Source organism: Hyperolius riggenbachi, chromosome 5, assembly GCF_040937935.1.
Source record: "Hyperolius riggenbachi isolate aHypRig1 chromosome 5, aHypRig1.pri, whole genome shotgun sequence".
Classification (NCBI taxonomy): domain Eukaryota; kingdom Metazoa; phylum Chordata; class Amphibia; order Anura; family Hyperoliidae; genus Hyperolius; species Hyperolius riggenbachi.
This window is the reverse complement of record NC_090650.1, coordinates 262257773-262269097: the sequence shown is the minus strand read 5'-3', so window position 1 is coordinate 262269097 and position 11325 is coordinate 262257773. Positions and strand designations below refer to the sequence as shown.

Sequence of the window (11325 nt, the reverse complement as noted above, 5' to 3'; positions counted from 1 at the left end):
CCCTTTCACAGATTTTCTTTTAATGGGCGTTAATTTGTTCTCCAGGTAAGCCAGTGTTTACATTCAATTACCTGGTTCAAAGAAAATTCTCTCTCAGTGAAGTGTGTTTCAGTACCATTTGGCCTAAACTACTTTAAGAATGCATGAAGCCCACAGCAGGGAGTCTATTGAGAAGTAGATCTCTAATAGACACGGTGGAGCCGTGCAAACAGCTTTAGGAATACATGGAGTATATGATTTTTGCTTGTTTAAGGGATACTGTTTATATGAGAGGTATGAAAATGATATCATTCTGCTGGTCCGGATCTGGTGAATATTTTAATATTAAATTGGTGCCGCTGACATTCCTAGAACCCAAGGTATTCAGCTGCTTTGTGCCAGAACATGTGACCCTCATCATGTTTGATGTCATATGAACTGTCATATTCTGAGGAATATGAATCTGGTTGTTATGTGGGTGCGGGAAGCATAGGCTGAGATATGAAAAATGTCATATTTGTTGGACACAAGAAACCAACCCAGAAGGTTAACCGCACCATGGCCAACCCCTGGGCTGATCCTGAGACCCCACCAAAAAAATGTGAGTCATTCAAGAGAACTTGACAGGGACTCCTCCCCCAGTCCTCCAAATTCCATTGTTACGAAAGCCTGCTGCTAGCCAGAGAACCATGTGGCTGGTGGACATTTCCCTGAACTGAAACAAAGGATTGTTCCATGTGCTCAGACTTCACAAAGGACATTTTCATATGAACTTAAGTATTTGTTTATTTCTTCCCTTACTTTTATTTTTATATTGTGCTACTATTTTCTCTATAATTGTTGATTTTAATGATTTTCTGTATATATGAATTATTTATATTGCATTTATAATAAACAACTCTAAAGTCATTCATTTGTTCAGCTACCCCTGCTATTCAGCCACACAGAAAGAATCCTAGTGTTCCGAAGAGTCACTACTACTGTTGATAGCTAGATAAAATAGAGTATGTTTTAACTGTTTTATCCGCAGGTCTTCAAATAAGTTAAAGTAGGCCATCTGCCCTTCTGCAGAGGTGGTGGCAGTTTTATACCCCGAAATAGTGTGTAATTTGTGTTACTGTAACTCACAAGCTCCCCCAGCCTATCTGCTGCCAAAATTCCAGTGGTTTTGGCTCATCAATTGCGTCCACGAGATTGGGTGATCTGTGTGCTGAAACTGATTGGAAGGCATTGTGCGGTCTGGCCACCAGGGGGTGTGTGACAGAAATTCATTCAGATAGGATTTGTCTGAAGGGCTTTCACTTTAGCCTACTCTACCCACTACATCTCCAGTTCTACCCTCATCCCACCTCCAGTCAGGTACACCATTAAGAATTTAGGAGCAATAGCCAAATTATCATTTTTCATATTACACTGATTATCTTTAAATCAGATGACCGATGAGAAGCTAATTTGGGGAGATTGCTACAAATTTGCTGCAAACAGCATGCAACTTGGAACGTAGTCCAGTTTCAAGTTGCATATTTTCAACAAACTCAAATGAGCTTCTCATTGATCAGCCCCAATTATTACTTTTCCTTTATAGTAGCATTTGGAGATACGGAAGATGATACTTTTGAGATCAGATAAAATTTAGCAGGATGTTACCATTTATTTAACCACTTGCCGACCGCACACTCATAACGTGCGTCGGCAAAGTGGCAGCTGCAGGACCAGCGACGCAGTACTGCGTCGCCAGCTGCAGCCTAATTAATCAGGAAGCAGCCGCTCGTACGAGCGGCTGCTTCCTGTCAAATCACGGCGGGGGGCTCCGTGAATAGCCTGCGGGCCGCCGATGGCGGCTCGCAGGCTAGATGTAAACACAAGCGGAAATAATCCGCTTTGTTTACATTTGTACGGCGCTGCTGCGCAGCAGCGCCGTAAGGCAGATCGGCGATCCCCGGCCAATCAGCGGCCGGGGATCGCCGCCATGTGACAGACCACATCCTGTCACTGGCTGCACAGGACGGATAGCGTCCTGTGCAGCCCGGAACACCAGGGGGAGGCAGCAGGTAGGAGAGGGAGGGGGAGTTTCGCCGCGGAGGGGGGCTTTGAGGTGCCCCCCCCCGCCACCCACAGCAGGCAGGAGAGATCAGACCCCCCCAGCACATCATCCCCATAGGGGGGAAAAAAGGGGGGCAATCTGATCTCCCTGCCTGCACCCTGATCTGTGCTGGGGGCTGCAGAGCCCACCCAGCACAGATCAATCAAACCAGCGCTGGTCCTTAAGGGGGGGTAAAGGGTGGGTCATCAAGTGGTTAATTGAATATCAATTTAAATACAGTACATTGATATATACATCCTGCCAAAAAGAGTGATATGACACTAAAGGAGAAAAGAGGGACAGAGGAAGTTTTTCCAAAACAAGGACAGTTGAGAGTTATCTTTTCCTCTGCACCCCCATATCAAGCACAGCTGCCCTGTACTCAGCATCCCCCCCTCCTCCTCCTCCGCCCATCCTTTCCCATATGTACTCCATATGACAAATACTACCATCGTGTGTAAACCATAACCAATAAAGCCAACAGTCGTTTTCATCACTGGGTTCATCACTGGGTCCAATTTGGCATTATTCCAAGCTTATTGGTAACATCTTCAACCACCGTATTAGTGATCATCTCTGTACATTGTAGGTGAAAGACCTAACTTTGGCTACACTATAGACAAAAGTTAGCAAACTAATACAGTAGGAAATGCTACATCAATTGCATAAAAATGAACTACATTTGTGATGTTGTGCTCCCAAAATACTTGCAACATTACATTTTGTGATTGAATTGTACAATGGCAAAATGGAAAGCAACCTAAACTTCCATTGCCCATTTCAAAAGCCCCCCCCCCCCCCCAAACAGAATTTATCCGCTAATGACCATATTCAAAGTATTGTTCGCAACGTCGTTAAAAGCCTTCCTGTAAAAAATTGGTACCACTACGAGCCTCCTCCATAGCAAGTGAAGGTACAAGCATCATGTCTCTCTAACACCATTAGCCCCCATATACTACAAGAGAATCTGGCTGAGCTCGGGGTCCACCCCACACTTCAACTGTGGATTAAGGACTTCCTTACAAACAGATCTCAGGTTGTCAAGCTGGGCTCCATCACCTCGCAGCCAAAGACCACCAACACAGGGGCCCCACAAGGCTGCGTCTTGTCACCATTCCTGTTCTCCCTGTACACAAACAATTGCAGATCCTCGGCAAGCTCTGTCAAGGTAATCAAATTTGCAGACGACACCACCATAGTCGGCCTGATCTCCAACAATGACGAGCAGGCATACCGCCAGCAAGTGGACAGGATATGCCACTGGTGCAAGGAGAACAAGCTGGTCCTCAACAATGCAAAAACCGTGGAGATTATCATGGACTTTAGGAAACACGCCTCCTCCCCACCTCCACTGCACATTGGAGGAACGGAGGTGGAGAAAGTGCCCCGTGTCCGCCTCCTGGGCACCACCATCTCCAACACACTGAAATGGAAGGCAAACACTGTCTCCATCCAGAGGAAAGCCCAGCAGAGGCTTTACTTCCTCCGCCAACTGAAGAAGTTTGGCATGTCACGTAAACTCCTGACGAACTTCTATACCGCAACCATCGAATCCGTCCTCTGCTCTTCCATCCTTGTCTGGTATGCTGGCTCCACCGAAGGCGACAGACGCAAACTACAGAGGGTCATCAGGTCAGCGGAAAGGATCATCGGGAACACACTCCCTGCCCTAGACTTCCTCTACAATGCCAGACTACGCTCCAGAGCACTGAAGATTGCCAAGGACACCTCCCACCCTGGCCACCAGTTTTTCAATCAGCTCCCCTTGGGGCGGAGGTATCTGAGGTACCGGTCCATCTCCACAAAGACCACGAGACACAAAAACAGCTTCTTCCCATCGGCTGTAATTTCACTGAACTCCATTAACTCTGCCCATGCTCTCCCCCCGTAGGCTGCCCCCCCCCCCCTTGACTCTCTGCAGGCCAACCATGTGACAGATGTGCTTAGAAAAGTAAAAGTATATGTATATATATATATATATATATATATATATATATATATATATATATATATATATATATATATATATATATATATATATGTGTGTATGTTTGGATTCAGTTTGTGTTTGAAAATTTTTTTTTTTTTTGTATATGTTCGTTAATATGAAGTGATGCCACTATGCTCTATGCTATGCTGTCTCTTATGTTTCTATGTATGTGCCCTGTACTCATGTGCCAAGCCCAATTCCGGGCATGACCCAGTCATGCTTGGCGAAATAAACGCGATTCTGATTCTATAAAGAGTGCCAGCAGATTAAACCTATCTTGTAAGGAGTTTGAGTACCTGATGTATGCTGATCATAGTATAACTTGTGATGATTCCTGTCACCTACCAAGCATGAAATTCCTTTTACCCTGCAGTATTTTGTAATATGTTTACTGCCTAAGCACACTACAAAGTCATTTTCTTTCAAATGTTTATATCTATAATCACATTCCCAAAGGCAAATCACATTTCTCATAGTTGTGCTTTTATTTATTCCACACTACCAACAATGAAGATCTGATGTACTGTGTGCATATCTAAATCCTGATGATGATGTTCTTGGGCATCGGAATGGAACAATGCTTCTGCTAGATTTTACAACTGCAGTGCTCTTCTCAGGTCTTAAAGGGAGCCCAAGGTGAGAGGAATAAGGAGGCTGCCATATTTATTTTCGTTCAAACAATGCAAGTTGCCTATCTGTCCTGCTGATCCAATGTCTATTTACTTTTAGCCATCAAACCTGAACAAGCATTTATAAGTGTAAAAATCTGACTGGATTAGTCATATGCTTGTTTCAGGGTTGTGACCCAGACACTACTGAAGCCAAGAGATCAACAGGACTGCCGGGCAACTGGTATTGTTTAAAAGGAAATAAATATGGCAGCCTCCATATTCCTGTCACCCTGGGTTCCCTTTAAATCTCAGTTTGAGAAACAGATGCGTTCATAGCATGGTGTAGCCCCTAATGGTAGATTATTACATTATCTATGTATAAGCTGTTTGATTAACTGGTAAAAGTCATAGTAATCATTTGTAAAGTACCTAGGCAAGGAACCTCTTTGAATTTCCTGCAACAGACTTCCATAACTGCAGCATTCACAGCGAGCTCTGACACCTTGCATGCTGAACAGAATTATGTTCCTGAACCAAGTAGTTTATATGCGTAGGATATTAGAAAAATGCAGGAAACGACTAGTCTGCTACCAAATTGTACTGCACCAATTCTTCCCATTAGTTCAACAGTAGTTGTATCCACTTTAAAGAGAACCCGAGGTGGGTTTGAAGAATATTATCTGCATACAGAGGCTGTATCTGCCTATACAGCCCAGCCTCAGTTGCTATCCCAAACCCCCCTAAGGCCCCCCTGCACTCTGCAATCCCTCATAAATCACAGCCACGCTGCTGACAAACAGCTTGTCAGAGCTGGCTGTGTTTATCTCTATAGTGTCAGTCTGCTGCTCTCCCCGCCTCCTGCAGAACTCCAGTCCCCGCCTGCATCCCTTCCCTCCCTGCTGATTGGAGGGAAGGGACGGGGGCAGGGACCGGAGCTATGCAGGAGGCGGGGGAGCAGCTGAGACTGACACTACAGATGTAAACACAGCCTAACAGCATGGCTGGGATTTATGAGGGGTTGCAGAGTGCAGGGGGACCTTAGTGGGGTTTGGGATAGCAACAGAGGCTGGGCTGTATAGGCAGATCCAGCCTCTGTATGCAGATAACATTCTTTAAACACACCTCGGGTTCTCTTTAACCAAGGATTGAACTTCATCCCAATCAGTAGCTGATAGTAGCTTTCAGGGTTTTCCAAGCATCCGTCTTTAGACGGACAGTCCGTCTAAACCATTTCAAATCTCTCATGTCTATTTTGTCTGTGATTTTAAGGGGGGTGTCCATCAATAAATGTGAATTTTGCTGGCCGCGGGACATTCTCTTGTGCGCATGTGCGGCACACGCAGTGACCACGGGATTACCGCTAAGGAGGTTAAGAGGCACTGTGGGTGAATCCCCTGGAGGTGAGACAACCGGGGCATCCCCCCTCTTGGTGTTGCATGTGGGTTTGGGGGTCCCAGGTGATGGCAGAGCCTGGGGCCCCCTTCTGTCATGTGCACCAGTGATTGTGCTGCTAGCACTGCGATCATCCTCCTGCCTCTGCTGCTAGTAGCAGTAGTTCCTTAATTCTTTCAGCTTAAAATCTGGATCATGCCATGATCTGCACTACAGTCAGCCATAAGGGAGCTGGTGAAAGTACAGTGGCACTACAGCTGGAGGATGTCTTGGGTCGCAGGGGGTTGGTGAAACCCAAAAGTTGGTGAAAAAGTACTATTAAGATTATTTTAAGTATTTTCTTGCTTGTAAGTGGTTTAAAGGGCCTTATTACAAGGTGCAAAAATACCAGTTAGGGGAGAACGCAGAAGAAAAAGCAAATTGCATATGTTTTCTTGCCTCATCTACATACTACTTTCAGTGTATAAAAAGCAAAACAAAACTACTTTTAATAAGTATCACTTTAACTAAACGTTGCTATTACCGGTAAGTTTCTCACCTTATATTCATTTATTATTATCTTGCAATATGCTAGAGGGGTATTACCAAGGTAAGGTGAGAAACAGATAGGAGGAATGAGAAAAGGTTATCACGCTAGGAGCAAGGCCGGATTTCTGGCAAGGCCACATAGGCCATGGCCTAGGGCACCAGAAATTTAGGGGCGGCACAGTGAGGAGCAGTAAAGCTATTCTATCTATCTACAAGGACAGATTTAACCTTTGAACTCCCTGTCTGTACTTGTGTCGTCCCTGCAAGACCTGTAAGCTCTATCCTGCAGGTACACTTCAGCCTAACTCACATGGAGACACAATGGTTCCATCATTAATGAGATAGCAAACATAACATAACATTTCTAAAGGAAAACATAACTTATAATCTATACGCATATTACTAAAATAGTCATTGTCTGTGACAACTGACATCCAATAATGGAAAATAAGTCGAATTCTCATTGGGGCACACAGAGATAACAACCAAACAGACGGTATAGTTGGCCTTGGGCGGTGAAAAGTACAAATCCGGCCCTGGCTAGGAGCAAAGCCTTTCAACTCTAAGAAAGGAAAGAAGAAAAAAGAAAGAAAGAAAGCTATAAAATGGGCACCACGGTGCATTACTAAGAAGCCTACCCACACCATTAGTAATGCACAGCAGTGAGCTATCAGTGAGCCTTGCATTTCTACATGAGTACGCTATATAAGTATGTACCTTAATGGGAATGTTCTTCACCATGAAACATGACATGCTAAGCTAGAAAAATGATGAACATGAATACTTAAATAGTATAGCGAAAGCTGTTTTTTCCAGTTGCTAAAACATCGTCATACAGTAAACCAAATTTTGTTTTAAAATAATAATAAAGATATAGACAGATGTAAAGACAGATACAGAGAGATGTAGAGAAAATACAGACAATTCCCATCCTTGGCAAGAATTACAGAATCACAAATACCAGTTAGTAAGTGAAAATTAAAGGGACTCAGAGGAGTGCCCGAATTTAAAACAATACACTTACCTGGGGCTTCTTCCAGCTCACCGTAGGCGGTGAGGTCCTGCGGCGTCCTCCTGGCTCCTCTCCTTCAGCCTCCGCCGACCCCTGTTACCGGCGTCACCTGGGCCTGGTGTCGGCCGGCTCTTCCTAGTTAATGAAGCAATGCGTCATCACGCTGGCCGATTCGTGTCATCATGGCGGCTGGCGTGACAGGTCTGTGCATACGTTGAAAACCCGTGCATGCGCAGACCTGTCACGTCGGCCGCCATGATGATGCAAAGCGGGCGGCGAGATGACGCATTACGTCATTGACCAGGAAGAGCCTGCCGACACCAGGCCCGGGTGACGCCGGAGGCTGAAGGAGAGGAGCCAGGAGGACTCCGCAAGACCTCGCTGCCTACGGTGAGCTGGAAGAAGCCCCAGGTACTGTAAGTGTTTATTTTTTGATTCGGACACTCCTCGGAGTCCCTTTAAGGGAGGGTCTGACTGCTAAAAAACAAATTCATACTGCTACATGACTGTGGTTTGCTCACACATCTGAGCATCAATCCTTCTGCCTGTTAGTGTTTCTGTTCAGATCCGGGCTGAATTAAAAATTGACCCAAAGATTGGTTATTCAGTTAATTTCAGATTGATCATAGCAAAACAGCCAGCCAATAGTTGGGATCAAAATCTAAGGAGCTTGGCAAGCTTTACTGTAATAGCGTAGTCTACAAATCAGTGGCCAGGGACAGTCGGCAAGGTTTGGGAACCAGTTTGGAGTTGGAACTCATAGTATTAGACACTTATATATCCAGGAATCTAGCACCACTCAGTATAAATAAAAGAAGTCATAACTGGAGCAGTCATTTCAGTGTTTTGTGCTTAGCCAGGTAGGTTACCCAGGCAGGCCAGCAAGCATAGACTATAGTGTTGGTGTAAACCTTTGCTACAAAGCAGTCATAATTATCTTCACTGACTTCTACTGTTTCAGTGGGATTTGTAGTACATTATTACTATAAGCAAAAAAAGACAGGATATCTTACAATAATTGATATTATTTAATACATTGTTGCATATATTACCCCAGGCATTAAGCTCAACTCTGCTATTGGTGGCATTTGCACATTATAAAGCCATACATTGCCCCTGTTTAATTATCCCTTTTACTTTCTGATGTCAGTTTTGTCGCAATGTGTATCTTGTTATTAATTAATAGCTACTGCCACCTATATTACACAAAACGTTGATTTCGGTGGCAGTAGACATTGAAAATTATCTAGCTATATTTAATTCCACTGTTCTCTACTGTCAGTGTTGTTCTTTGTGATAGATTACTGCCTATTGCAGCATTTCAGTCTACCAAGCATTCGGCAGTGCTGCTGTTGATCTGCACCTTTTTATATATATGTTACAGCCAGAAAACGGCCAATTCTAAAATTGTTTCTAGAACTGGCCGATTTGACGTCGAAAATGCTGGAAATTTCTGACTTTGGCCAGTCAGCTGGCCAAAGTCCAAAATGCACAAATCTCACAACATAAATAAAACTCAGAGAATTAATATAACTTAGTAATGAACTTTATTAATGTGGCAAAAACTGACATGTAACTTTTTATAAAAGTAAATGCACCTGTTTTTTAATGTCAAATTTATACTGGAATATTGTTCAACAGCATTAGTTTACTTGTTAGAGCAAGTCAAACTTTTATGACACTTGGAATTGCACAACAGTTTCTGTCTTCTACATTTGCAGTGATTCGTTGCACATTTTCCAGTGCAGCTGCAACGAGTATATCCTTGCCCGCCAGTCAGTGATTGGGAAGTTGCGATGGTCCGAAGTGATTTTTCTGTTTTGCCAACCGCTTCCAATGTTATCAATTTCTCATTGAGAATGGTAAACTCACTTCTGGCGAACAGCTGTTTCAGAACACCATGTTCTATTTCTAACTTGTAGAAACCATTCTCAACATTCATTACAACTGCAAGAACGCTTCTTGGGTCTCCACGGCCTCTGTCAACATCTGGTATATGAATGCGCACGTTATCACCAACTTTTCCTTGTGGGAATTTCGCATCTGAACTTTGGAACATCTTTGAAGGTTGAGCTTGCAAGCCAACATGGGCTGCTGATCTCTTCTTCCTGATTTCTTGTTTCTTATGGCATAACCATCAAGTAATTTCTCTTCCCTACCCTTCATCCGCAGCGTTGCTTACTCCACACATTTCATGAACATCATTTCCACAAGATTCACAGGTGTGAGCTGATGAACACTCTTTTTCACATACTGGACACAATACTTCTGTGTTGCTATTCTCAGGCGACTGGACTGAAATTCCTGATGCTCTTGCTACCACAGCATTTTCATTCTCGGCAGAAGCCTCTCCATGAATAGCTGTCTCTATTTCTTGTTCAATTTTCTCAAGATCTTCTTCTGTAACTAACTTGTCTACAATTTCTTTGGGTAGATTGGAAGTACTCAGTCCCACTTTTGCTGTGCAACCAAACATGGCCTCATATGGTGACTCGTGGATGCCTTGGTGAAAACAGCGTTTTTTCATGAATTGAATAAATCTAAGACTCTCAGCCCAATGTGTTGAATCATTTGACTGCATCCATGTCATCATCATATTCTGAACGTCCTGATTGGCACGTTCAACAGAACCTTGACTTTGGCTATGCTGCGGTTTTCCGTGTACCAGATTCAATTCAGGCCACATAAATTTCAGTTCATTAATGACATGGCTGACAAATTCTTTACTGTTATCAGACTGAAGGACGCTTGGCACACCTACGATGGTGAAAATGTCAAGTAATTGGTAAGCGACTTCTGCTGCGGTTTTGCTTTTCAGTGGGCTTAGTAATATAAACTTGGTTAAATGATCCTGATAATTGAGGATGAACTTGTACTGCCTGGGTTGCTTTGCATGTCAATCAGATCTACTTGGCATCTTGAATTCAATTCCTTAAATAGCAAAGGTTTAGAAACTAAACCTTTTTTAGGATTAGACAGTTTAGTCTGGCATGGCTTGCATAAGCTCAGATACAGTTTAATAGCTACTTTTGTGATATTTTTGAACTTAAGGTGTAGTTCCTTTTCCATCCGGGTGCGACCTCCATGACCAATTTTTAAATGCGTCTCGTGTAGTACGTCAAACAGTTCTTCTATATGTACATAGTACAAAACAGCACGTTTTTCTTTTGTTACTGGTGCAATCAGCTTTTCTGTTCCATCAACTACGATGACATCATATTTTCTTATTCGCCGATAGTCAACGCTTTCTTTCTTCTGCTTTGTTTCAGCTGCTTTCACCTGCTCTATAACATCACAGTATTTTTCTCTACTGAAGATAGCGCAATTACTTGATTTGTCCTGTATCATTGAGTTCAAACCATCCATAAATCTGGTTTTCATATCAAATCCTGGTTCCACAACTGCGTTACTTTCATCCAGCATGTTTGTAATTCAGAATGTCAGTTGCAGCTGAATGTCCAAAAAAGTATTGCAGAATATACATGAAGGTACCAAAGAATATCAGTCACAGCAGAATTACCCAAATTTACACCACTGTGAATGGCTTTTTCAAAGGCATTTTCCTTGGAATGACTGAATCAAATATGAAGATTGTTTAAATGATAGCATATTCCCATATTCAACTTTACTAAAATGAACAATATGAGAGACTGAACTTGTTCTTCAAATTTGTCTTACCATAAAGAATAGAATGGTATAGTATCAATAATATTTATCAGTTAAAGGGACC

General features: G+C 43.1%; 1 pseudogene; it reads right to left on the bottom strand.

Annotated features, from left to right (window-relative positions):
* Window positions 1-9243: 9243 nt before the first annotated feature.
* On the bottom strand, window positions 9244-11018 carry LOC137519379 (KRAB-A domain-containing protein 2-like; annotated as a pseudogene).
* Between the last annotated feature and the right edge of the window lie 307 nt (window positions 11019-11325).